General features: G+C 42.8%; 1 protein-coding gene across 2 annotated transcripts in view; it reads left to right on the forward strand.

The window, feature by feature from the left end:
- Positions 1 to 26,620, forward strand: part of ASIC2 (acid sensing ion channel subunit 2) — a 1,112,453-nt gene that overhangs the window by 941,061 nt on the left and 144,772 nt on the right. The window lies entirely within an intron of this gene.

Below are 26,620 nucleotides of genomic sequence, written 5' to 3' on the forward strand. Positions count from 1 at the left end.
CCTCCTCCTCCTCCTCCTCCTCCTCCTCTTTTCCTCTTCTTGACAGAGTTTTGCTCTTCTTTCTCAGGCTGGAGTACAGTGACATGGTTTTGGCTCACTGCAACCTCCACCTCCTGGGTTCAAGTGATTCTCCTGTCTCAATCTCCCAAGTAACTGGAATTACAGGCGCCCACCGACACGTCTGGCTAATTTTTGTATTTTTAGTAGAGACATGGGGTTTCACCATGTTAGCCAGGCTGGTCTTGAGCTCCTGACCTTAGGATCTTGTCCCCATTTACAGCTCCATCTTTCATAAATGTCCAAGCACTTTTTTGAATCCATGTATAGCTTCTGCTTATAATGTATTTTTATTAAGAAGCAAATGGAGCAAGGGAGAGAAGAAAGAGGAAAGGAGGAAGTGAGGAAAAAGTAGAAAAGAAAAAGGTCTCTGTTTCCATATTGTAGTGAAAAAATAGCTTCAGTTTAATTCTCCAACATCCAAGCCCCCTCTTCCACTGAATAATGGGGTAGATCTGGTTAACGGAGGTTTGAGGAAAAGGCATGTAGCACAGTTCTGGGCAATGAGATAGGAAGTGAAGTTTGCTGGATGATTCTGGGGGATTGCTTTCTGTCTTAAGAGGGAGCTTTGTGAAGAGTCTGGCTCTCCTTCCTACAGATGTGAACAAGGAAGTTTGTAGGACGGATTGTGAGTAGCTGCCCTGTAACTACATGGGGCATTAGGAAAAATCCAGCACTGTGAATAACAGGGTGAAGAGGGCCATGAATCATGTTGCCACCCTATTGGTGGTTCTTCCTCCTCCTCCTCCTACTCCTTCTCCTTGTTCTCCTTCCCCTACTCCTCCTTGTTCTCCTCCCCCTCCTCCTCCTTGTTCTCTTCCCCCTCCTCCTCCTTGTTCTGCTCCTTCTCCTGCCCCTCCTTTTCCTCCCCTCCTCCTATTTCTCCCTCTCCTTCTCCTCCTCCTCCTCCTTGTACCCCTTCTTCTTCTTCTTTTAACATTTTATGGCTGTACTGAGGTACAATTACCATATAATGATATACACATGTTTAAAGTGTTTAATCCGATGAGTTGTGACAAATACATATACCTGTGAACCCATCAACACAATCCAAAAAAAAAAATTCCATTACTCCCAGCCCCACACAGTTTCCCCATGTCCCTTTGTAATTCATTCTTCCTTCCATCTCCATACCAAGGAAACTACTGAGCGTCAGTAGTTCTGTCAATATAGATTAGCTGGTCATTTCGAGAATTTTATACAAATGGAATCACGCAATGTGGTCTCTTTCTTGTCTGACTTCTTTAACTGAGGATAATAATTTTTAGACCTCTCCATGTTGTTGCATGTATCAATTGTTTATTTCTTTTTAATGCTGAGACATATTTCTATTGTGTAGGTATACCACTTAAAAACATCTTTTAAGATGTTGATGGAAATATGGGTTGTTTCCAGTTTGGGGCTCTTACAAATAAAGCTGTTATAAACATCCATGTACAAGCCTTTGCATGAATTTATGCTTTCTTTCCCTTGGGTAAATACTTAACAAGTGGAATGTGTAGATCCGTTGGTAGGTGTGCACTTATCTTTTAAAGAAATTGCCAAACTGTTTTCCAAAGTGACTCTTCCATTTTACATCCCTGCCAGCATGTGCAGAAGTTCTAAACGCACTGCATCTTACCTGACACTTGGGATGGTCCGTCTTTATCATTTTAGCCATTATAATAGGTGCTTTGTGTAGTGGCAACTCATTGTGGTTTTAATTTGCATTTCCTTAATGGCTTCTGATGTTATTCATGTAGATCAATTTCTGGCCTTTCTGTTCCATTGATCTATATGTCTATATTTATAATGATACCACAAAGTCTTGATTATTATGGTTTACACTAAGTTTATTAAACAGTGTAAGTCCTTCAACATTGTTCTTTTTCAAAATTGACTATTCTAAGTCCTTCACATTTCCATATAATTTTAATATCAGCTTGTCAATTTCTATTTCTTAAAAATCCTGCTGAGATTTTCATTGGGTTTCATGTAATCTATAAATCAATTGGGTAAGAATTGATGTTGTGACAATATTTAATCTTCCTGTCAATCACATGGCATATCATCTTTGTATTTATATATGTGATCTTTAATTTATCTCAGCAATGTTTTGTAGTTTTTAGTGTATGACTGTTACATATAGTTTGTCAAAATAGATCCCTATTTCATATTTTTAATATAATACTATGGTAAATAATTTTTTATTTTAATTTCCAATCATTTTTATAGTGAACCAATTATAGTATATTGAAACACAATTGATTTTTATATTTCAATTACGTATTCTCCAACCTTACTAAACAAATTCATGAGTTTTGTTAACTTTAGTAAATTCTTTAGGATTGTTTATGTAGACGACTATTTGTGAACATAGTCAGTTTTACTTCTTCTTTCCAATTTATATACCTTTTATTTGTTTTTCTTGTCTTGTTGCACCAGCTAGGACCTTCACTACAATGCTGAACACATGTGGTGAGGACAGACACTTTGTCTCATCCTTGCTTTGTCCAGGATCTTAGGGGAAAATCATTCACCCTTTCACCATTGAGTATTATCCAAGTCTTCTATATCCTCACCAATTTTCTGTCTATATGTTATATACGTTGTTGAGCGAGGGGTTGTCCCCAACTGTAATTGTGGATTTGTCTGTTTTTCCTTTTAGTTGATCAGCTTTTGTTTCATGTATTTTGAGGCTCTGTTGTTAAGTGTATATATGTTTATTATTATTATCTTTTTGGTGAATTGACCTGTTTATCATTATAGACGAATCTCTTTCTCCCTGTAATACGCATATTCTTTGTTCTGAAATCACTTTGTCTGATATTAACAAAGTCACTCCAGGCTTCTTTTTAGAGTATTAGCATCCTTTCACTTTTATCTTTGTATCTTTATACTTAAAGTCAGGTCTCGCCTATAGTTGGGTCTTGCATTTTTTAATACAATCTAACAATCTCTGCCCTTAATTGGGATGTGCAGACCATTGTATTTAATGTGATTATTGATGTTGTTGGGTTTAAACCTGCCAGCTCATTTGTTTTCCTTTTGCTCCATCTGGTCTTTGTTCCCTTTTCCATTTAACTTGTCCTGCCTTCTTTCAGATTGATGCACTATTTTTTATGACTCCACTGTATATCCCTTGTTGACTTCTTAGTGCTGTCTCTTCGCTTTCTGTTTTAGTGGTTGCTGTAGAACAGGGATTCTCAACTCTGGCACTATTGGCCTTTTGAGCCAGATAATTCTTTATTGGTGGGTGAGGATTTGTCCTGTGCATTACAGAGTGTTTAGCAGCATCCTTGGCATCTACCCACTAGATGTGGGTAATACCTGTCCCCACCTTGTGACAAATATCCCCGGGAAGCACCCCTAGAACTACAGTTCTAAGGCTTACAGCACAAATCTTTAACTTAGCACATTATATTCAAGCAACTGTTATAGAGCTGTATGTATAGTATCAGAAACTTACAAAAGTTTACTTCCATCTCCCAAACCCCATCTTTTTTGTCATACATTTTCCTTCTACATATGCTATAAACCCCACAACACATTGTTATTTCTACTTTTTAAACATAATCTTTTGAAGAGATTTTAAAAATAAGAAAAAATATTTTATATTTACTCACATATTCTTTATGTAAATTCAAACTTCCATCTGGTATCATTTTATTTTCTGCTTAAAGGACTTATTTCAGTATTTCATGTGGTAATTGTTTTCTGGTGATGAATTCTGTCATCACTTGTATATTTGAAAAAAAACTTTACTTTTGTTATTGAAATATATTTTTACCAGATATATCATTCTAGGTTAACAGTTATTTTCTTTCCGTACTTTAAAGATATCACGCCACTGTTTTGTGGCTTTCATTGTTTCTGAGACGTCTACTTTCATTTTTATCTTTGTTCCTCTGCATATAATGTGTCTTGTTTCTGGCTTCATTTAAGTTTTTCTCTTTATCACTACTTTTCAGCAATTTGGTTTTGATGTGCTTTGATGTGGTTTTCTCCATGTTTTTTATATTTGAAGTTCATTGATTTCTTTGTATCTATATGAATTTACATTTTCATCAAATTTTGAAAAATAATGGCTATTGTCTCTTCAAATATTTTTCTCTCCCTTCCCTTTTTCTAGGACTCCAACCACATGAATATTAGGTCTTTTTATATTGCCCCACAGCTCACAGACACTCCATTATTTCTATTTTGTCTTTTAACTCTGTGTATCATTCCGGGTAGTTTTTGTCACTGTGTCTTTAAGGTCACTGGTCTTTTCTTCTGCTGTGTCTAATCTGCTGTTAATTCCAACCTGTGCATCTTTTAATCTGAGATATATTTTTCATCTCTAAGATTTTGCCTTGAGTCTTTTTTAATGTCTTCCATTGTCTCCTTAGCATGCACACACACACTTTCCTCTATCTTCTTGAGCAAATAATACATGATTATCGCAGCTGTTTTAATGTTCTTGACTACTAATCTGATTATTCGTTTCATTTTGAGGTCTGCTTCTGTGGACGGATTTTTTTCCCCTCATTGTGGGTCATAGCTCTCTGGTTTTTTGCATGCCTGACAATTTTTGATTGGCTATCAGGTATTATGAATGTTATGTTGTTGGATGTTATCGTTTTTTCAGTTCCCTTAAGGGTTTGGGGGCCTTGTCCTGGGATGCAATTAAATTACTTAGAAAGGATCAGCAAACGATACTCTGCTTGACAAATCCGGCCTACTTCTGTTTTTGTAAATGAAGTTTTAACGAAACACAGCCATCAGCCACAGCCATTCATTTACATATTGTCTGTGGCTACTTTTGCATTACCACAGAAGACTTAAACACTTGAGACCGAAGCCATGTGGCCCATACATTCTATTAGGTGCAAAAGTAGCTGTGGCTTTGGACTGTGAATTTTAAATCATTATAACTAGGCTCAAACACATATTTATTAATCAAAATAGGAACCATTACAATCATCACATTTTTGCCAATGAGAAAGAAGCTTGTTTGTTTCTGTAGTGCGAAAATCTGTGCTTCGGGATTTGACAAACTCTTGGAAAGCATTTTCTGCATCCTGCTGGTTGTGGAAGCATTTTTCCTGCAATAAGTTGTCAAGATGCTTGAAGAAGCGGTAGTCAGTTGGTGAGAGGTCAGATGAACATGGCTGATGAGGCAAAACTTCATAATCCAATTCATTCAACTTTTGAAGCGTTGATTGTATGACGTGCGATCAGGTGTGGTCCTGGAGAAGAATTGAGCCCTTTCTGTTGACCAATGTCAGCTGCAGGTGTTGCAGTTTTTGCTGCATCTCATAGACTTGCTGAGTAGACTTCTCAGCTGTAATGGTTTCACCGGGATTTAGAAGGCTGTGGTGGATCAGGCTGGCAGCAGACCACCAAACAGCGACCATGACCTTTTTTGGTGCAAATTTGGCTATGAGAACTGCTTTGGAGGTTCTTCTTAGTCCAACCACTGAGTTGGTCATCACTGGTTGTATAAAATCTGCTTTTAGTCCCACATCACAACCCAATCGAGAAATGGTTCATTGTTGTTGCATAGAAAAACAGTAGACCACACTTCAAAACGATGATTTTTTTTTAATTTTTGCTCAGCTTAATAGGCACCCACTTATCAAGCTTTATTCACCTTTCCAATTTGCTTCAAATGCCAAACAACCATAGAATGGTCAACGTTGAGTTGTTTAGCAACTTCTTGTGTAGCTGTGAGAGGATCAGCTTTGATGATCAACTTCCGATGGCTGGCCACGACGCTCCTCACCTTCAAGGCTCTTGCCTCTGTTGGGGGACAAAATTTCTTGAACCACCACTGCACTGTACGTCATTAGCAGTTCCTGGGTCAAATGTGTTGTTGGTGTTGTGAGTTGTCTCTGTTGCTTTACGACCCATTTTGAACTGGAATAAGAAAAATCACTGAAATTTGCTTTTTGTCTAACATCATTTCTGTAGTCTAAAATAAATATAAAATAGACAGCAAGTAATAAGTCATTAGCCAAAAAACAAAGCAAGAAATGCCCATTAAAATGATGCATAAAGCCAGGGGCGGTGGTTCACACCTATAATCCCAGCACTTTGGGAGGCTGAGGCAGGCAGATCATTTGAGGTCAGGAGTTCGAGACCAGCCTGGCCAACATGGTGATACCCTGTCTCTACATGGTGGCACATGCCTGTGATCCCAGCTACTGGAAAGTCTGAGGCAGGAGAATTGCTTGAACCCTGGAAGTGGAGGTTGCAGTAAGCTGTGATCAAGCTATTGCATTCCAGCCTGGGCAACAGAGTGAGACCCTGTCTCGAGAAAAAAAAAAAAAAAAAGGTATATAACATAACCACATCTATTTAAGAATGTATTCCAAATGTCAAATGGCAAATTTCAACAATGCAAATACTGCAATTACTTTTGCACTCGCCTAATAAAATATTTACTATCTGGCCTTTTACGGAAAATGTTTGCTGACCTCTGCTTCAGACCCTTGCTTTTACACTTTATTAGGTGGGGCCAGGGCAGTCCTCCTCTATGGTGAATTTGTCCCCACTTCTGAAGCAATACCCTTCTGAGCACTCCACTAAGTCTGGAATGTTTATTACAAAGCTGTTCCACTTGGCTGATAGAACACATGGTATTCCTAGCCTTGTGGGATCGCGGGAGATTGTTCTGTCTGTAGTGGCCCTTTCTTCGGCCTTAGTAGTTTCCTCACATACGCAGTGATCAGTACTCCATGAAGACTGAAGGGAGACCCTCTGCAGGTCTCTGGTGCTTTTCTCTTGGATATGCAGCCTTGTGAATTCTAGATTTTTGGCCTTCCTGAATTTTTGACTCTGTCACCTCATCTCAGGAAGATTGCCAGCTTAGCTAGAGTTCCCCCTCCCTCCACCACAACCTAGAAATTCTCCTGGCAGTAAGGCAGGGCAATTGTAGGGCTCACCTAGGATTTGTTTGTTTCTCTTCTCTTGGGAAGCATTGTACCATACTACCTGTTGTCCATGTCTGGAAAATTGCTAAGTTTCTTATGTGAGCTAAGAATTCTTTACTATGTGCACCTTTTTCCATTATGTGTAGCCTGAAACTTCCTAGCAAAAATAGTCACCCAAGAGGATGGAGTGCTGGTTTTGAGAATATATCATTCTCCTGAACCCTGAACAGCATGTCATAAAGGAAATAGTAGGACAAACAAACTAAGCCCAACCAAAAACTGAAAAATATCATATTGTTCTAAGAAGGAGATATTTTGAAATAGCCGAGTGTGATTTTTATGAATGGCAGTGGGCAGCATCACAGACCACGCGTGGTCAGCCTGAGTTCCCTTGAGGCTTCTGTTATTACTGTTGTTTTGTTTCATTTTAATAAGAGATTCCAGAGAAAGTTTCAGAGGACTAGAATTGAGTAGATCTTTCAGGCAAATTTCTCTCTTTTATTAATGCTGTCAAAGGAGTGATGGAGTTGATTAGTCCTGAGATATTTAGAGGATGGTTTAGGTCTGATCATGAATGTCTAATGAATTTAATGCATTTGCTTGTATTAAGCTGTTGCCAAATTCCATATAAATCTATACTACTTACTGGGGTGATAAGTTCTGGAAGTTTAGTAATACAGAACTGTCTTTTATTTTCCTAAATTTACTGTTGAATTGGAGCAAACCCAGCAAGGCCACAGGTTTCCAGGCCACTTACTCTGCATTGGTAGGTGCTTACCCCTGAGAGGCAGGTATCCAATGGGAGGCAGGGAGATGTGTAAAAAGGGCAGCAAAGGATGGAAGTTGAATGGAGGGCTGGATCTCTAGAAAAGTTTCAGGCTTCAGATGAAACCAGGTCAGAGCAGGCAATGTGGCACTGCTCTGACCAGATGATCCCGAGCAGGCTCAGTAGTCACATTTGCAAAGTTTATCATGAAGGACACAGAGGACCTGGAGTTTGATACATTTGGGAGCTGACCACATGTCATGGACAAAGTTCTATTTTAAATGCATAAGGCTGGGGGCTGGGTCCTTCCCTCCCTAAGTCTCGGGTGGCAATGTTTTTAGGAAATTCAGGGCATTCATGATTTTATCCATCTCAGCACGTCCTCTCACAGGCAGTGCCTTTCTTGACTGATATGTTCCAGATGGTGAGTTTTTATGGCGGGTATGTAGGAGGAGATGTTCTTCAGTCTTAACATAATGGTTGATGAGGTATTGAGCTTGCAGGCAGGACACCTTCATTCTGCTTTTATACCATACCATATGAGTCCCTAAATAGCCTGATGGATTTGGGCAAGTCACTTTAACCTCCTGAAACATCAGTTCCTCCTCTCTAAAGTAAAGGGGTTGAGTTGCGTAGCTCAATTGTAGTAATAGACTTCATTAACTCAGTACTATTTGATGTGCCAGTTGCCATAATAGACATTTCATATACAGTGCTCAAATCCTCAAAATAGTCCTGTGATATAAGTATTTTTATTATCTTAATATGTCTGAAGAGGAAACTGAAGCCCAGAGAGGTTAAGGGATGTGGCCAGATTTGCACAGCTAGGAGGTACCAGAGCCAGGACTCTGTGGCAGGTCTTGACTCAAAACCAGAGGTTGCCTTCTACTGCTAACCAATTATTATGGTGCAAAGTATGATTAAGCATATACAGTTGGAATGCAAGTCTTGAAATCTCATAGAAACCACAGGAAAATAGACCAGGAAGGTGTGGATGGTGCTCAATTTCTGCTTAGTTGAAAACTGCTGGTGGAAGATACAATAAATGCATCACAGATACAATAAATGCTTTTTAATTTGTGTTCTACTCACCCAGATTTTGATAGAAAAACAGATACAGTGTGTGTTTTTTGAGTAAATAGTTTGAAATAACCCCTGCTACTGAGAACTTTGAGAGTCTCAGCGGGTAAGGTAAATCCTTTTAAAATCAGTATCCTTTTTCTAACATTTAGGGCTCACAAATTAAGCATTCTTTTCATGCATCAGCAATTTCTAAGTCCAGCAATTAATTACTGTAATGTTAAAGGTCTTTTATGTTTATGATACGCACTTGTGTTCTGCAGGCTTATTATGAATTGTAATTTTTTCATTAACTCCCCTCATATTCATTATTTGCACTCTTTTATATCTTAGTTGGTAATTTATATAACATTTGAAAGTAATAAAACTGTACTTCATTAAAGTCACTCTATGATTCTAGCTCTTCACTGAGGTTAATAAAAACGGGCAAAAATAAAGGTTAGTTTCTGTAAGACCAATACTTTGAGAACCTATTGTCGAGTATAAGGGATTACACCTAGGAGTGGGGCAGATGAGCTTCAAATCTTAGCTTTGCTTCTTAATAGCTGTGTGGCCTTGAACATGTCAGTTTCACCTCTCCCAACCTCATTTTCTTTATCTGTAAAATGGGGAAGATGAGAACAGTGACCTCCTGTGAATGAAAGCTGTGAATTGTTTGAATAAATGAACCAAAGAAGTAATGAAAATTCACCAGTGCACTCGGGAATCCAATATGGCACATTACTCTTCTTGAAGAAAAATCATCAGGCAACTGTCACATTGATAAGGGTTTTGGGCGGGAGTGAATTTACTGCTTTGGGAACAGCAGTCTACCATTGTGTGCTTCACTCACACTGTGCAGAGTGAAGAGCCTGCAACTCCTTCACTTAAATACAATGGCTCTGAAAAATACAATGACAAGGATCTCAAGAGATAATTTCAAAATTGCCACTGTTTTCTCCGTGGCTGTCTATATTGATGTTGTCTTGTCCATTATGATAGAGAGAGAGGCTTCTTGAATCTCAAATATGTACTCAACACAGGCAGGGAAGAGAGCGAGGTACTTAAAAAAGAACAAATCAAAATTATAATGAGCTAATTATATTCTCCTGTAATTGAGACACTGATTTTCTTGATGGTGGTTTAACCCAGTCTGGTGCCTTCTGGCAACCTAGAGCTGGAAAGTTTCAGATCACAAAACAATAATAGTAATAACAACAACAAATAGCATTTGGCAGAGCTTTGGTGTTCACGCAGGCTTTCCATTTATTATCTAACTGGTTCTTTGTAAGAACCCTGGGAGGTAAGTAAGAGAGTCAGTGTCAACCCCAGCTTTCCAGGGGCTCAGGTCAAAAATTTTGACATCGTCCCTGATTCTTCTTTTTCACAAAGTCCACAACCAACTTGTCAGCAAATCCTATTGGCTGTTCCTTCCAAATGTTCACTGACCACTTCCCCTCCACCCCTTCCTCTCTGCTCCAGGCTGTCAGCATATCATCCCTAGATTATTGCAATAACTTTCAAACTGTCTCCCTGTTTATGCCTTCAACCCACAATATTCTCAACCTAGTTGTCACACTGCAGCCTTTTTAAAACAAAGCAGATCCTGTCACTCTGTACTCAAAGCCCTATATCCCTTTCCTATCTCCCTTGAATGAAACATCAAAGTCACTGGAGGGTTCTATAGGATCTGGCCACTAGTACCTTCTGTCTCCAGCTCCTACCACACTCTCCCTCCTTCCTCTGCTTCAAGCACACTGACCTCCTTGCCCTTCCTCAGTAGGCTGGGGGTGTGGCATTTGTTTGTTTGTTTTCCTGTTTCCACTATGGTACCCCTAGCTATATACGGGCTCCATAAACATTTGCTTAACGGAGTAATTTTAGAAAATAAACTCTGGAGCTAGATCACCTGGGTTTCCTTTCCAGATTTGCCACCTACTATCTGTGACCTTGATCAGTCTCCTCACCTATAAAATGAGAATAATGGAAGTACCTATTTCATAAGTGTGGGAGTCAACTTGGGTGCCCCAAAAGATATCTCTGAGTCCTTCTCCCTGGAACCTGTGAATAGGGCATTATTTGGAAATAGGTGCAAATGGAATGTGCAGATGGAATTGAGTTTAGGATCTCAGCAAGAGATCACCCTGGATTGAGGGCGAGGCCCAGGTCCAGTGACTCGTGTCCCTAAGAGAAAGGAAAGGGAGATTTGAGGTGCAGGGCAGAAGGCCACAGAAGCAGAGATCAGAGTCATGCTGCCACAAGCCAAAGAATGTCAGGAGCCACCAGAAGTCAGAAGAGGTAAAGATGGACTCTCCCTAGATCCCTCAGAAGGGGTGTGGCCCTGCTGACATCCCAGTTTCTGACTTCTGTACTCAAGAACTGTTGTTTTAAGTCACCACGTTTGCTGTAATTTGTTGCTAGGGTTGTTGAAAGGATCTAATTATCTTGTCTATATAAAGAAAGAGCTTTATTGTGTTTAATAAGAGCGTTATTAAAAGTGTTTATGGGCCAGGCGCGGTGGCTCACGCCTGTAATCCCAGCACTTTGGGAGGCCGAGGTGGGTGGATCATGAGGTCAAGAGATCAAGACCATCCTGGTCAACATGGTGAAACCCCGTCTCTACTAAAACTACAAAAAATTAGCTGGGCATGGTGGTGCGTGCCTGTAATCCCAGCTACTCAGGAGGCTGAGGCAGGAGAATTGCCTGAACCCAGGAGGCGGGGGTTGCGGTGAGCCGAGATCGCGCCATTGCACTCCAGCCTGGGTAACAAGAGCGAAACTCCACCTCAAAAAAAAAAAAAAAGTGTTTATGGCTAGGCGTGGAGGCTCATGCTTGTAATCCAGCACTTTGGGAGGCCGAGGTAGGCAGATCATGAAGTCAAGAGATCAAAACCAGCCTGGCCAATGTAGTAAAACCCGGTCTCTACTAAAAAATCCAAAAATTAGCCAGGTGTGGTCGTGGGCACCTGTAATCCCAGCTATACAGGAGGCTGAGGCAGGAGAATCACTTGAACCCCATGGGCAGAGGTTTCAGTGAGCCAAGATCGTGCCACTGCACTCCAGCCTGGGCAACAGAGCGAGACCCTCTCTCAAAAAAAAAAAAAAAAAAAAAAACAACTGTTTATTATTACAAACACTTTTGTGTTTTTCTATAAGTGTTTGCTATTAGTTTTCTCCTTATTTTACAGACAATAAAACAAAGTGCTGAGAGGGTAAAGGACTCCTCCAGCAGCTCACAGCTGCTAAGTGGAGGGTTGGGGTCAGTACTCGGATATTATGGCTCCAGGTCCTGCCTGCCTGCCTGGCATTTTGATTACAGATGACCACTGGCTGATGGTGATCTCAGTTATCAAGTCTCTTCTAGCTCCTACTGTCCTATGAATTAGCCAAGTGCTTTCCAAAGAAGAGGCTTTTATTTTTCCTCAGCCAACCAAAACTTCCCAAAGATTCTCTGAATTGCTAAAGAAGATGATCAAAATGTGAAGCAAGACACAGCCGCATGACCCTTCCGCTTGCCACAGAGACCAGAAAGAGCAGAGTATTGAACCAGCCAGACTTGCCTGCTAGGGCCACCACCTCCCCAGTGAACACATAGGTCTGAGCTGATCATGCCACACAACTCCAAATACAGAAGCTCCAGACATGGGCGATGTACCTTTGTGTCATCAGGAGTTAGGAGTCTGGTCAATAGGAAGTAGCTTCAGGAAGTATGATCTCTAGATGTCAGAGGGTACCCAAATGATGACAGTTCTCACAGTGCAGGTTCCCAGTAGAACTTTTTTCTGTAAAACAGCATCCCCAAATCCCTGCCAAGTCCTGGTGGTGATTCCTGGCCTCCCAGCAGGTGGGGGATGGTGGAAACGTGGTGATGATGGTGGTGGTGGAATGCAGAGTAAGGAGGGAGTTCAATGAAGCTATTCTCTCCGCCCGCCTCACCAGCAAGGGATGGAAGATGCCCCTCCAGGTGGGGCTGGCTGCAAAGCAAGCTGGGAACAAAGGGACCCAGCAGAGAGGACAGAGGCAGCAGGAGTGCGAGGCAATCCTCCTGCTTCCATGATGCCTCCTAAAGGCACCATCTGGTTACCCCAGTTCTGACCCTCCTTCCCCTCATTGTGAGGCATGGGACAGTTCTGGTCACTAAGAACATAGCTAACAAATTACTTCCTTCAGTTGAATGCATCCAGAATGCTCAGAGATTTCTAGTTTGAACAGGTACATTCCTAAAAGGTGGAAGTAAATAGAACCATTGTTGGCCAAGTCCTGCTTTCATTGAGTTAAGAGTGTGGGTCAAGATCCTATAGTAAATCTTTTAATAGTTTCCTGGCCATTCCTTTCCAATTATTGTTGTCCTTGGAGGATTTGAGGGGAGGTTAGGTTTCTTAAAGAGGGAGTGGCTCCGCTGTTTATGTAGAGAGTCCTATGAGGCAATCAAAAAATCGAAGAAGGAATTACAGGTAGAGTGAAACTGCAGATGAAACATCTCTGATGGAATCTGTAACCTACTTCTACTTTCATTCCACAAACATCTCTGCACCCCTGCATCAAGGAGGGGCCACCAAATGGAAGGGAAGAACCCGTCAACAAAAGATGACAAATTGGTGTGACCCAGAGTGATAAGTCAGAACGAGCCGAGGAGCTAACTCGGCAGCCTTTTGTGAGGAACAGCACCTGGGCTCCGTTCAACGTCTGGCCTCATCACCTGTGAGCTGCAAAACCTTGTACAAGTCTCTTAACTTCATAATCTCAGTTTCCTCACCTGTAAAATGGCACTAATACCTACCTATGGGGTGGTAAGGAGGATGATTTGAGATAATATATAATATAGCCCAGTCCCTGGCACATGGCAGAGATGCAACAAAAGTCTGTTCCTTTGGAAAGGGTCCCAAAAAGGCTTTATATAAAGCAGGGGACATTTCGGCAGGCTCTGAGGATGAACAAAAGCCTGCCAGGTAGAGTGGGATCTGCTTCAGGGATTCTTTTGACAACATTGTGATTTCTGCCCAACTTTTCAGGAACCCATATGCCCACTGGCTGATGGTAATTTTACAAAGCCAGACATGTCTGCATGCTTTTTCTGGATCCCTTTTTATTTATTTATTTTAATTTAACGATTATTTCGCGGTAGTTGCAAAACGTCCTCTAACTGCCAGCCACAAATCTGCCAGAAATCTCATAGGGGGTATTAAGTATGCCAAGAAACTGGAAAGATGGAAGGAGCTGGTTTCCTTCCATTAAAATGGAGTGAAGTCTCCCAGGTGGGCTAACTAGTGTTTGAGCCTAAAGAAGAGGTAGCCTAGTTCGAAGCTGCATGCATGCTCTCCTCCACCACCTCTCATTCATGGCTGTGCATAAGGGCACCAAAGCTGTGCCAGGTTGTATTGGGCCCCAGGGAACCTTTAATATCCAAGCCACCAGTAAGCTTCCATTTCTCATATACTTGGAATTCTGGCCAGTGTGGGGAAAGACAGCTCTCCCTCTAATGGGTTCGGGGCTGCAATGAGGGAGGGAACTTCAGCAGTGACTTGGCTGTGGCAACCCTGGTCATGGCCCCTCCTTAATGGTGGGTCTTGGGCTCCCAGGGGACCATCAACTCTGTAACATGCAACATAAAGTCTTCCTTGGTTTTCAATGAGTTGGATGCATTAGTCAGGTGAGAGGCCAGTGGAACACAGGGGATCCCTCTGCAAGGATAGGGTACTTCCCTTTCTTCAAGACTTGGGAAGCCATAGAAGAGCTTCCCCACCCCCGAATTAGCCCCATTATTACTCTGAAGGAATTGCAGGGGGAAACAAGGTGATTATCACTGAAAACCTTATTCCACTTATGGGCACAAGTTGTCCCCAGCCACCCATATCCTTGGATATGGAACACAGCCATCTAGATTCAGTATTGACCAGGTCAGATATGCAGGTACAGGTCTTGCTGCAAATTCATCTACTATCTTCTCTTCTCCCTGCCCCTGTGCCTTCAGGGAGAGCCTGGCTGAGGCACATACTCACCCTTCCCTTGGCCGTTCTACAGTGCTCGGGAATGAGACATCTAGACCCAGGGTTCTCAGGACAGCATTAGGTCTTTGAAAGATAGTGTTTGGGTTGTGTGTCCTTGAGCCTCAGTTTCCTCACCTGTGAAATTAGGGATAATCCTTCCTCTGCATACTTCCCTGCATTGTCATCAAAATCAAATGAAAGAATGGTTTTGTTCCCTTGTATTCAACAATTATTAGGCCAGGCATTGTGGCTCATGCCTGCAATCCCTGCACTTTGGGAGGCCAAGGCAGGAAGAATAACTTGAACCCAGGAATTTGAGACCCTAGCCAGGGCAACACGGTGAGACCCCATCTCTACAAAACAAAATTTAAAACTTAGCTGGGCATGGTGCTGTGTGCCTGTAATCCCAGCTACTCAGGAGGCTGAGATGGGAGAATTGCTTGAGGCCAGGAGTTCAAGGCTTCAGTGAGCCATGATCATCCCACTGTACTCCAGCCTGGTCAACAGAGCAAGTGAGACACTGTCTCAAAAAAGAAAAAGAAAAAAAAAAAAAAAACAATTATTTAAGCCCTTACTACGTGCCAGGCTCTGGAGGTATCAAGGGAAATGACATACACTCTCAGCCCTCAAAGAGCTTGCAGACCAAGAGGGGAGACAGACAGGCAATCGATTTCAAGGCAGCATGGACAGTGTTACAGCACTGCAAGGAAGCCCACAGGATGCCGTCTGCCCAGCCTTGAAGGGTTGGAGAGTGGGGATTCTCCAAGGAGAAGCAGGGGTCTGAAGGATGAACAAATGTCTACTAGAGAAGGGGAGATGAAGGACATTCCAGTAAGGGGAAACAGCCTGTGCAGAGAGGCCAGGGGATAAGAATATGGCATCTTTCTGGGGATCATCACTTGCTGGGTGTACAGCACAAGAGACAAAAGCAGGCACTGGGTCATAGAGGGATGTCCAGATTTGGCTTTTCACAGAGAACAGTGGGGAGGGATGTTGAACAGAGGCATGGCAAATTCAGATTTATATTTTAGAAAGGTTGATCTTGGCCACAAGGTGGAGAATACATCAGAAAAGCAAGATGAGAGGGTGGAGATTGGTCAGGAGCCAAGTGGAGCTACCCGGGAAAGAGATGGGAAGGTCTGAGTGGAGGGGGGAGCAGCAGGGAGGGAGAGGAATGAGCAGATCACACAGACGCAGGGGAGGCAGCAGCCACTGGACTTGATGAATGAATGGGAAGCTTTTACAAACTGAGAAATGTCGCCTCTTTAATGACAGAGGTTCATTGCTGTAAATGTGGGAACTACATTAAGTCATTTCAATCTGCCACAAGTGCCACAATACTACACATTCTGGTTGGGGGAAAAAAGTAGGGTATTTTTCTTATTTGTGAATTCTTTTTTACTCTGTAGTCCTACACAGAAAAACAAAACAATAAAATAACAGTGCGAATGAAGGGCTTTTAAAAATAAAGTGATGTAAATTCAGAACTATCTTTGAACACTGGGGGACACAAACAACCCACAGGATTTGCTTTTTGGAAACAGCTACTTGGCAGAAGTGGCCAGAATGCCCCCTAAAGAGATAAGAAGGGAAAAAAAATCTCAAGCCAGATCAAACCTGGGGTTGAAAACTGTGCAAAGAATCAATGTCGGGGAAAGAAGTTTTGCAAGAGAAAAATGCCTAATCAGTCCTAATTTAATAGGCCACTTTAGCAGTGGAAGAAGAAATGTTGATATTTTATGTCAGCTATTTTATAATCACCAGAGTACTTGGCTTCATGTAAGCCATCTCACATTCATTAGAAATAAGAGCAATTTTATTCATTGGCAAGAACTTTTCAATTTATAGCATCTTAATTGCTCAGGGTTTTAAATTTTGATAAAGGAAGCTCCACTTTCGGCAGGAGTGGGGGGCAGGCAGAGAGGAGGGTCCATCCATAAGGACAGAGGCACCAGAGCCAGTAGGGTGGCTGGTGGCTGGATCAGTCAGAACGGGCTGGGTTATGCTGTGGGAAGAAACAACTGCTAAATCTCAATGGCTTACTACAACACAAGTTTATTTCTTGCTCATGGTACTGTCCTACGTAGATCAATAGCAGTTCACTCGGGGATCGAGGCTCCATCTCCATCTCCATATGTGCTTCCATAGTCACCAGGACGCAGGCTCTGAAAGTGTCCTCCCTGCAGGGACACATGCCTCTTCCTTTCATTGAGCGGAACAAGTTACCTATGGCCAGAAGTCACACTGCAGGGCAGTGCCATCCTGCTGGGAGGAGGTGCAGATCTGTAGCTAGCAAGCCCATCGTGCCTCCACTAAGTTGTGGATGTGAGCTCCCCAAGGGCTGAGGAAAGCTCATAAACTTTGAAGTTCTGTGCATGGGAGAAAGCATTGTTCCCACAGAGTTCCCTCTTGATGGGTAACTAGCATCTCTGCTAGTGGCAAGGTGGCTGTCCAGAGGACATGTGCTGTGATTGTGTTTCCCAGGGGGTAAGGACAGGCATGTGGGGCTAAGGTCTGCACCCCACACCTAGGATATTTGCAGAGTGAAGACCACTGCCTTTCCCACCATGCTTTGTGAGTTGCCCATCTGCCAGGGCAGAACTGGGCTTTAATTTTAGCATAGCCATCTGCTACTTGTGGCAGGGGCAGGGACTTCGGGATTTTCATGGCTCCCTAGGCCACTCCACACATGGAAAATATTGTTCCTACTCACCCATTGCCCCCAGAAGCCTGAATTTTAAATGCAGGCTTTAGCTTCATCGGCTGAACTTTAGGACATGATCATTGAGGAGTACAGGCTACGTTACTCATCCCATCCACTACTACTTATGGGGAGAGTTTCATGGAGTAAGTACTGTACTATCAGGAGGCATGATGCAATTGTGAGCAAAAGCAGATTCATTGCTTCTTCCTCTAAGGCAGTTTCAAACTTGGTGGAGGAGGACGACATTAGTCAAAGAATTAGACAAGAGTGAAAATAAGCATTGCAGCTCTGACCAGTGTGAAAAGGGAGCAGGCCACAGTGCTATGAGAATGTGTGTGAATAGAGAGATTGCCCACAAAGCTGAAATTTGAAGGATGATCATTGAACTGGGCTACTAGGGCAGAGAAGGGCTTTCCAGGCAGATGGAACAAGGTTTGCAAAGATGGAACAAGGTGGCGAGAGGGAGTGGAGCAAGCACAGGGCACTGAAAGGGGGCCCAAGGGGATGGAGCCCAGAGTGAGATGAGGTTGGAGAGAACTAGAAACAAGCAGAGGCCACGTTGCAGGTTATGACCCCAGGTTAAAGGATTATATTTCTATTCTGAGGACAATGGAAAGCCCTTGAGCACTGGATCAGGAATCACTCTGATTTGGAGAACGTGTTGGAAGTAGGCAAGAGGAGCTTCAGGCAGACCCTTTAGGAGGCTGGTACCTGAGTTCAAGTAATGGATAACAGACATGATGACAATGGTGACGGAGAAAATCAGGTGGAATTGAGCTATATTGAGGTGAAATCAATGGAACTTGATAATGGGTTGGATGGGGGCTGCTGACAGAGAAGGTTGAAAGGCAGCTCTTGTGCAACTGGATGCATGATGGCTCCATTCTGTAGGATTGGTCCCCAGAAGGAGACCAAATGTGAACATGTTGAGTTTGAGGAGCCTCTGAGACTACTAAAATATATATATATTTTTTTAATATTATGAAAATTTTTCTTTTTTTTTTTTCCCATTTATTTATTTTATTGCATTTTACATTTTGGGGTACATGTGAAGAACATGCAAAATTGTTGCATAGGAACACACGTGGCAGTGTGATTTGCTGCCTTCCTCCCCATCACCTACATCTGGCATTTCTCCCCTTGCTATCTCTCCCCAGCTTCCCACCCCCCACCCTCCCTCCCCTATTTCCCAGAATTCTAGACTTGTAAATCCCATTGCTTACTTAATATACTAAAATATATTAAGTAAGCAATGGGATTTACAAGTCTAGAATTCTGAGTAGTTTGGGCTAGAGACAGGAATTTGTTAGTCAACTGAAACCGATGGTTTTGATAAAATTTTCTGGGTAAAAGAAAATATTAATATGTACTGGCTGTTAGAGAAAGCCAGTGGCAGAGTAAGATTGAGAACTTAGGTCTTCTGATTCCTGGTACCATCTTGCTACCCCTCCCACTCACAGAGATGATGCTTCAAATCGCCAGTCCATTGAGGGGTTTGATGTCTTCTTGAGCATATAGACAATGGAGCCTGAGGAGCCATTTCCATCCTTCACATCAATTTATCTTGGTTGAGGCCCAAAGCATCACACATCTGAAGTCCTCTGGAGGGGAAGAGGGCAGATCTAAGTCAAGTGAATGTGGTGCCATATGTTGGGTTCAGCAAGAACAAATTCCAATTCATCAGGGCTTTGCAAACTGAAATATGTTGCTATAGGAAGTAGACAACTCCTGATCCCCATAAAAATAGAGTAGATATTTGATGGGAATATTGTAGAATGTTGTAGAAACGTGTCTGATGAGGGCTTGGACAACCTAATCTTTAGTCTTTTATAAGCTCTAAGATCTTTGAAGCCCTTGTGATGTTCTCATGCTCTGTCCTGGTGGGTTTCTAGCCCTTCTCCCCCTTCCTTTTGTTTTTGAAGTCTGGGAAGCACAGGGCATCTTGGTATATACACTAGAGAGCTGTACAAACCTTTGGACGAATGTCTCAGTGACCTGCATGAAGGGGATGGATGATGCTGTAGATACTGGGCCGTAAGAGTGAAGTCCCTTCCCCTCCTGGATACACTTCCAGAGATCTCCTAAAGGACCATCAGTGGGTAGATATTTTCCTATTTGTGCCTTAATCTTTGACTTCCACTCTACCATCTCCTAGTCAAATAGTTAAGAATCTGTTTTTAAAATGACAATAGGAAGCCATTTCCTATGTGAAGGGAACTTAGAGGTGAACCTTTTTGTAATGTAAGTAATCACTCGTGGTTTTCTTATATCTGACTTCTCAGTGTTGAGTCTTTGTGAATCAGGGTCCTGCCACTTAGATCACGAATCTTCCTGCAACATGTTTAGCTTGCCCTGCTAGACATTTCCACGAAAATAATTTTCAGGTGAGTAAAACTTGAGAAAAATTTACCAAAAGGATGGCTTGGCTATACTTGATTCCCTTGGAAGGGCTCCCACATTCCCGCGTAATGACTGTGCGTGTTTCCAGCACTGTTGGTTCCACATCATTAGCTTCCAGAAAGCTCTCTCTCCTCTGCTGCCTTCCTAGCAAGGACACAGTTGGCCCTGATGTAAATGGACTCATTCTGGGGGGCTACGGCACTTTAAAGTACAAAACAGCATCACCCAAGAGGCCGACCCAAAGATACAAAGAATATCATTCCTAAACGTGTTATTACGGCGGAATCTGGAGGAGAATTGGAGCTACCAGAAGTAGCAATGAGGTTTGGGAATGTGCTGAGACCAGAAGGTGGGTGAGCGGCACCTTAATAGACATCTTCTCCAGAAACTCCCACTGCTGCATATGGCAGGGAAGGATGTGAGACTCAGCAGGGGTTTCATTAACTCTGGAGCTTCATAGGGTCATCTCCATGAGCTCAACCACAGGAGACACTAGGGATCTTCAGTGTTCCTCTGGGTGGCATTTTGAAAAAAGGAGAGATTTGAAAGCAAACAGACTTGAGTTCAAAGCCAAACTCCTTTGTTTACTTGCTGTTTTATTTGGATACATTGTACAGCCTTTCTGAGCTTCTGTTTTCTCATTTGTAACCATAATTGCTAACTTTTAGTGAAGGCTTGCTGTCTGTAAGGCGCTGAGCTGAGTGGTTTGTAAGTCTCATCTAGATGAATTTTCACAGGGAATCTCTGAGTGAGGTACTGTCCTTCCCCATTTTATTGTTTTGTTCAAATCCTGTCTAAGCATCATGGACAATGGGAGAACAGTTGGAAGGAAGAGACAGAGCAGATGATGCACTACTCCCCTGAGTGAGGCAGGAGCTAGGGTGTGGGCAGCCCCAGTAGTAATAAAGGATGTCATCTTCACCCTTGGCCAAGGATGGGTAAGCTACCTTCTTATTACTCCCCTCGCCCTCCTCCTTCCTTGTGGATTGTCTGTTGACATATCTGTTCCTTCCACCCAAGAACAACTAAGCTGAAGTCACATGAGGACAGGAATCTAGGAATCCTTGGGATCTTCTACATTCCCTAGCATGTTCTGGTGATCAATGAAGGAAATCAAATAGATGGTAGACAGACAGAGAGACAGACAGACAGATAGATAGATGATTAATAAATAGATGGATAGATGGGATAATCAGTTCATTTAGCTAGCAAAGTCTAAGACCTCGCCTGTCTGTAAGATTCTGGTTGTAGTTCAGCCTATATGTGACCCTGCACAAGTCATTTCTCCTCTCCAAGTCCTAGTTTCTTCTTCTGAAAAATGAGGGCATTTGAGTAGATTATATCTAAGGGTTCTCTGAGCTTGACAGTTCTATACCATCTGCAGTGGCCGATGGGCCCATAGTAGTCCTAGAGCCTCTAGATTTCCAGAAGTCTCTCTGCTTGAACATCAGGAAGCACAAGCTTAAGCCAGGGTGGAGAGAAAAGACTCAAGTGACCTGGCCATTGAGAAGGAATACCTTGATGCAGACCAGCTGAAACATGCTTAATGCCTATGGTGTACACAGACCTGCTAGGGCATTCAAAGGCAACTGAAGCTCTTTATGGGAGATAAGATATATCTACAAATGTTTATAATATTGGGTCTGCCCGGGGGATTGTCTTGGGAGAGAGTTAAGACATCACATCTCTGAGCTCAATGGGAAGAAAGTGATAACATCTGGTATTTCCATCCATTTTCCACTGCTATAACAGAACATAACAGGCTGAGTAATTTATAAAGAACCCAAGTTTATCTGTCTCACAGTTCTAGAGGCTGGAAAGTCCAAGAGCATGGAGCCAGCATCTGGTTAGGGTCACCCTAGGTGGAAGGGTGGAAAGCAGAAGTAAGCATGCAAGACAGAGGTAGGAAGTTGGCCATCCTTTTATCAGGAGTAACAGTAACCCACAGTAACCAACTCTCACCAATCCATTCATGAGGGTGGGTCCCTCGTGGCATAATCACCTCTTAAAGGCCCCACCTCTTAATACTGTTACAATGACAATACAATTTCAAGGTAAGTTTTGGAGGGGACATTCAAGCCACAGCATTTCACCTCTGGCCACCCAAAACTCAAGCCCTTTTCATATGCAAAATACATTTATTCTATCCCAATAGCCCCAAAAGTCTTAACTTGTTATGTTGCCAACTCAAAAGTTCAAAGTCAAGAGGCTAAATCAGATATAGGTGAGACTCAAAGCACAATTCATTCTGAGGCAAATTCCCTCAAATTGTAAACTTATGAAATCAAAACAGGTGATCTATTACCAAAGTACAATGGTAGGACAGGGAGACAGTGGCAAGAAGAAAAGGGTAACTGGTCCCAAGTAAGTCCAAAACCCAACAAGACAAACACAAGTTTAAGTCTTAAAGGTGGAGAATAATCTCCATCTCCTGCTTTCTAGACACACTGGAGCAGGGATTGGGCCTCAAAGCCTCAAGAAACCCTGCTTCTAGGGCTTTGTTGGGCTCAGTGCATACTTCAGATCTCTTGGGTTGAAGCCTTATGCTTGCCAATTTCCCAGGCTGGACGTTTGCACCCTGGTGGCCTTATTGTTCTGTGGTCTTTAGGGTGGCCCCACTCCTACAGTGCCATTAGGCATTATCGTAGTAGGGTCTCTCTCTCTGCAATGGCTCTGCCCCTGTGGCAAGTTTCTGCCTGGGCTTCCAGGAGTACTGTGGCATCCTTTGACATACAGGTGGAAGAAGCGGTGACTCCACAGCTCTTGCATTCTTTATTCCTATAGAATTCACACCATATGCACACCGCCAAGGCTTATTGCTTCTACCGTCCAGCAGGTCACGCCACACCTGGGCCCACTTAAGCCACAGCTGGGGCAGCAGAAAAAATGCTGTGCTAGAATGTGGGGTGCAGAGTCCCAAGGCAGTTCTGCGCAGTGAACCCATGGACAACCAGTGTGTACCTACCCTGGTCCATCCCCTAAAACCATTCTGCCCTCCTAGAGCTCTGGGCTAGTGATAGGAGAGGCAGCCTTGAAGATTTCTGAGATGCTTTGGGGTCTTTTTCCCATTGCCTTGATGAATAGCACTTGTCTATCTCCTCTCAGTATTAATCTCTTTAGCAAACAGTTGCTTGGCCACCCCCTTGGTTTGCTCTCCTAAAAATGCTTTTTTGTTCTTTATGTGACCAGACTGAGAGTTTTTCAAATCTTTTCAATCTGCTTTCCTTTTATTTGTAAATTTTGTCTTTAAGTATTAATAATTTCTTTCCTCTTTTTTCTTACTGTATGTGGTTAAAAGTAGCCACAGAGGAGCCTGAATGCTTTGCTGCTTGGATATTTCTTCTGTCAGATAGCCTAATTCATTGCCCTTAAGTTCTGCCTTCCACAAAGTCCTAAGACAAAGACACGATCCACCAAGTTCTTTGCAACTGTGTAACAACAATGGTCTTTCCTCTGGTTTCCAATAACTTGTTCCTCATTTTTGTCTGAGATCTCATCATCATGGCCTTTATCATTCTTATTTCTACCAGTATTCTTATCGTGACCATTTAAGTAATTTCCAAGAGTTCCCAACTTTCCCTATAGCTCCCCTCTTCCGGGCCCTCACCAGACTCTTCCTTACTGCTCCGTTTATACCAATACAAGCTTTTTCTAGCCCACTTTTCCAAATTATTTCAGCCTCTACCTATTATCCAGTTCCAAAGTGGTCACTTCCACATTTTCAGGTATTTATTGTAGCAACAGTGCCACTCTTTGGTACCAATTTTCTGTCTTAATAGAATGCCACAGACTACATAATTTGTAAAGAACCAACGTTTATTTGGCTCACAGTTCTGAAGCTGGGAAGTCCTAGATCATGGCACCTGCATCCGGCAAAGGTCGGTGCCCATGGTGAACGCAGAAGGTGGAAGTGAGCATGTGAGACAGAGAGAAAATAGGACAAGCTTCATCCTTTTATCAGGAGCCCACTCCTCAATAACCAACCCAATTCTGCAATATTGGCATTAACGCATTTAATGAGGGCAGAGCCCTCCTAGTGTAATTACCTCTTAAGTGCTCCTCATCTTAATATTGTTCCAATGGCAATTAAATTTCAACGGGAGCTTTGGAGGGGGCATTCAAACAATAGCATCTGGTTAGAAATGGGAAAGATGACTTTCTATAGGAAATGATGTTTGAAAGGCCCTGAAGGGTGGGTTGGCCTTAAGCAAGCAGAGGCTGAGGAAGGCATGTCAGGCAGAGGGCTAGGGGTTGTTAGGTGGGGTAGACAGTCCATGTTTGGGAAATAGCAGATCATCTAGCTTTGCTGAGCATGGCTCTTAGAGTCAGCTTGTGGCACTATTGGGTTAAGACCTTGAATACCAGAGTGAGAAGTTTGTACTTAATGCAGTAGGCAGCGGGGAGCCATTTAAGATTTTTAAATAAAGGGGTAGCAGCAGAGCTGCCTTTGGAAAAATGTATTTAGCATCACGGGTAAAATTGTTTGGAGAGAAGAGAAAAAAACTGGAGATGGGAACTGGGGTGGAGGCAGGAACAATTCAGAGGCTGTGACAATGATCCAGGTGAAAAATGACAAGGAACTCAACTAGTGTGATGGTGGCAGTGCTAAGAAGCTAGAAGCAGAACTGGGAGTCACTGTAGGAGTAGAACCCCTGTGACTTAGCAAGTCACCAAACAGAGGTCAAGAGAGGAGTCCCAGCTGCCTCAGGGGCTTTGGTCATAGCTGGCACACTCCTTGGGAGGACGGTGCCACGAAGAGAAATGGCGGGTAGGAGGAAGCCGTGCTATTTGCTGGGACCAGGGGCCGGTGATGGCGGAAGTGCAGAGGGCCAATGTGGTTTGGGACACGTTGAGTGTCATGTGTTGGTCTGGTGCGTCATCTTTGAAACATGGGGTTTGGAGCATATGATCAGTCCGTGTGTACCTACTATGTGCCAAGTTCATAGCAGGTACAAGGCACTTTATATTCACTGACTCACCGAATTGTTACAATCTGTCAATGAGACAGACATTGCTAACTCTTTCAGTCATAGGATATCGTGATTCTATGATTCCAGTCTGTTACCAAACGATGCCCTTTTCTTTGGAACAAGTTAAAATCCTGCCTCTTTTTTGAGCTCTTCAGTGGAAACAAACAATCACTGTCATTGCTAAAGCTTTAGCTGAATTTGACGTTCTCTGATGAGTTGTCGAGATGCATTCTGCAAAGCCAGCCTTTATGCAATGCCGTTCGATTCCTGCAATGCAGTGAGAGGGGGATTCTGTTTGCTCCGGTTCTGGGCTCAGCCTGTGGTCTCCACTCTCACTGTACTTCCCTGCAGCACATCTCCTTCCAGTCACTGCAGGGATGGGCCAGGAGGGGAGGGCCTTATTTGAGGCCCTAGGGGAGTGAGTCTTGCCTTCACCCAGGGGACCTGGGTAGGGTATAAGGCATACCAGGACCTCAGTAACACCTGCAGTTAGGGAGGGAGCAGAGCTCAGGGACCCCAGAAACCAGGTGGGACCAAGCAGTTCTTAATTTTCGCAGATAAAGGGAACTCCTCACTGCCCTGGACACCTTCCCTGCCAGCACTTGGTCCCAACTGTCCTTTGGAACTTGGCTGTCAACTTTGTGCTTATTATCTCTGTTCATAGACTTTTTCTCCCCTGGACTATGAGCTTCTGGACAGCAGAGAGGAGAGCAAAGGAAGTAACATTTAATAAGCACCCATTATGGGTCAAGTAATATGCTGATAACTTTATAACCATTAATTTATCTGTTAAATCCTTACCACCACCAGTGAGGAAGACATTCTCAGCTCCATTTCCAAGGTGAAGAAATGAAAGATTAAAGCAATTGAGGAAAATTCAGGGAAGTACTTAAACAAGTGCCTGATGGAAGTACTCTATAAATAATAGCACTTATGATTATCAGTGAATAACCTGTCCAAGGTCTCAGAGCCTGGAATTCAGTCCAGACTGGAATGAGCCCAGTGTCCATACATGCCTAATCTCTCTGGGTATTACAGTGTCCACTACAGAAGGTACTCACCAAATTGTAATCTAAATCTTTTATTGTTTAATTTATGTCTTTGACCCTACTATGCCTCCACACACTGCTTGGAATATGTCAACTGGTCTCCAGTAAATAATTACTGAGTGAATGATTGGTTGAATGAATGAATAAATAGGTGAAAGTGAAGTCTAAAATTAGTCTACAGGGAATGCCTCAATAAGTCCTTACATGAAAAGGCAAATCCTCCATTACTGTTGACTGTCCTTGTTCCTCTCCTCAAAAAGTAGCTGAGGCTGTTAGCAGGAAAACCAAATTAGAAACGTCCTTGTCACTGTCTCTGGAATTGGGCTTCTTAAATGGGTGAGAAGGTGCTTGGTCAGAGTGACGTCAGGAATCCAAGAACCCAGAAAGAAAGGAAAGCCTTTTTTGGCTAATTTGTGGGCTGAACCCATTTAGAGCATAATCAGATACCCTATCCTTATCAAACCCCCTCTCAACCAACCTTTGAAACTCCTCCAGCCTATATATTCACATATATAAGCATGTACACACACACACACATGTGCACACGCACACACACACACACACACACACACACACACACACTCTTGGAAGACAGCCCAGTGCTTAGAAAACCCGACCCAAGACAGCCATCCTGTGACTCTCCAGCTCAGGCCTTAGTTTTCTCCTACAAGAATTGAGACACTTGGACTAGACCAAGTCAGAGTCTCACATAAAGTTCGATATTCTGCAAAT

This window comes from Sapajus apella, unplaced genomic scaffold (genome assembly GCF_009761245.1).
Source record: "Sapajus apella isolate SASKATOON/1434 unplaced genomic scaffold, GSC_monkey_1.0 scaffold12, whole genome shotgun sequence".
Lineage (NCBI taxonomy): Eukaryota > Metazoa > Chordata > Mammalia > Primates > Cebidae > Sapajus > Sapajus apella.